This window comes from Arachis ipaensis, chromosome B05 (genome assembly GCF_000816755.2).
Source record: "Arachis ipaensis cultivar K30076 chromosome B05, Araip1.1, whole genome shotgun sequence".
NCBI classification, from domain to species: domain Eukaryota; kingdom Viridiplantae; phylum Streptophyta; class Magnoliopsida; order Fabales; family Fabaceae; genus Arachis; species Arachis ipaensis.
Genome location: NC_029789.2, coordinates 123,058,973 through 123,061,410, shown reverse-complemented (window position 1 = coordinate 123,061,410; position 2,438 = coordinate 123,058,973). Strand labels below are relative to the sequence as shown.

Below are 2,438 nucleotides of genomic sequence, written 5' to 3'. Positions count from 1 at the left end.
TTGTACTTTTAAAAAGTATAAGTATCTTCTTAAAAAATTTTATCGAACAAAGTCTAATTCAAAATATATTGGAAGCTGAAAATAGAAAAGAATGAAAAGTAAATTTCTACTTATTTATAGTATTGATAATCATAAGTTCATAATTAATTAACTTCAAATGTTTCATTCAATAATGATGAGTTATTTGCAAGTAGTTACTGAAGCCGGATCCAAGTGTGGTAGCAACAAAACTTCTGGCGCGTAAAACGTATAAAGACACTGGCAAACAATTCAATGTGATTGCAGCTTCTTGGATTCAGTTTATGATACATGATTGGATCGATCATCTTGAGGACACCAACCAGGTACAACAAATACCAAGAAAAAAAAATGATAATTGATAATTCATATGATTATTCAAGCATCTTGCTAATAACTGTGCTAAATACATTAGTTAAAATTATTATATGTGAAGAAAAAGTTTAGATTAAAAACATGAGTTTTGCTAACATATATTTTGAGGACAAAATTATTAATTACAAAAATTCTTACAAATCTGTTTGAACTTTGAATTTTCAATATATTTATTGTGTAATTATTAAAAGAAAAATTAACACTTTCACTTTTTAATAAAATTTGCTAATTAAGAATATGGATTAGAGTCTCAGTTTAGAAGGTTTATATTTAAGAATTTAAACATTTTTTTCAATGTATTTATTGTATATTTAATAAAAAAATTAATTTTTTTTAATCAAAGTACCTTAATCTTAACAAATCATTTTTCAATTATTTACACCAGAGTGCAGAATTCACATTTGTTTTTCTGTTTCATCACTCTTGGCTTCTATTTTGATGAAATAACTTCAGGAGCCAATAACTTATACTCCAACTTCCTAGTAGCTTTCCATATTTTCCAAAAGATAACATTAATGTCTATCATATCATATGTTTAATTACATTTAAATGGATAAGACAAAGACACAAAATGCAAAATTGATGAAATATATGCATATCAAAATTAATGCCAACAGCAGTGTTAAATGCATCCACATGTAATCCCCATTAAAAATCAACACCCACCCCACCTACCAATCGGATTTTTTATTATAAGTTTAGTTAATATTTATCCTATTTCATAATAATTTTTTTATCACTTTTGTTTTAAAATAAATACTTTTAAAACTAAAAAACTAAAAACAAAATAATTTATTTATAAATTACTGTTAATGTTTTAGCTTTTTTTTATAAAAAAAAGCTTAATTAAACTATTTATCCAAATTAAACTTATATCTGAGATATATAAAGAATTTAAATGCATTAATTTTGAGAGCTAGTGTACCCAAAATCTATTTAATAAATTGGATATATTTTGAATATACTGCATCTGAAATATATGTTATTAACTCATTTAGGAGTTCAACATCCTTAATATGTGTCAAATTTGTTTCATGAACTGTTATTAATATATAGAGAAAATTCCACTCCCCTCTCCTGCAAGATGCTAAAATGACACTCTCCTCCCTTCTATTTTAGAAATGTATATTTTCCTCCCTTTTAACTTTTAAAAAATCTCCTCTTTAATCCATTTTAAATTTTTTGTGTTAACTAATATTAACTTTATTTATTTTTTAAGAAAAAATAAATTATTTTTTGAAAAAATATCCATTAGTAAAAATTTTATTTTTTATCATTAAATTTTGCTTACCAAAATACCCTTTTAATAAATTATTATTTTTATTGATTAAATTATATTTTTATTAAAATGATTTTAAAAAATTAATAATTAAATTATTTTTTAAAGATACTCTTTTTGCAGAAGTTTTCAGTAGTTAAAGAGAAGATTTCAGCCACCCACTTCATCGTCTAAACTAACATATAAACATGCTTGATTTATATGTATTATATATGTGTGTTTTTTTTTTTCTCTTCCTGAGTTGTAAGTTGATAAATAATATTGGAATGCAGATTGAAGTGACAGCGGCAAGAGAAGTTGCAGATGAATGCCCACTTAAGTCTTTCAGGTTCTACAAAACAAAGGAAATTCCAACAGGCTTTTATGAAATCAAGACCGGAGCTAAAAACATTCGAACACCATGGTGGTAAGAAATATTTCTATGACTCTATCTATATATGCTTCACTATATGTTCGTACATAGTATGACAGACGCATATACACGCATGCATGTAAACGGAATTTTATTATATTAGCTGCATATATTCATAACAAAAAAACAATTAAATTTATTGTTGACCAATAATTTATAATACTATATAACCAATAAAATTTATTATTTTTAACCAACATTTCACCGATACTAAATTTTAATTTTTAATAGTGTAATAACAAGAATCCTAATACAAAAGGGTTGATTTAGTAAAATAAAAGAAATGATGACAATAATACTTATCTGTTGTGGTCAAAATATGCCACTAAGAATACTTTTTTTTCTAATAAGAGA

The 2,438-nt window shown here is 24.5% G+C and overlaps 1 pseudogene; it reads left to right on the top strand.

Annotated features, from left to right (window-relative positions):
* The window catches only part of LOC107643992, a 5,396-nt pseudogene that overhangs the window by 1,182 nt on the left and 1,776 nt on the right, over nucleotides 1–2,438 (top strand).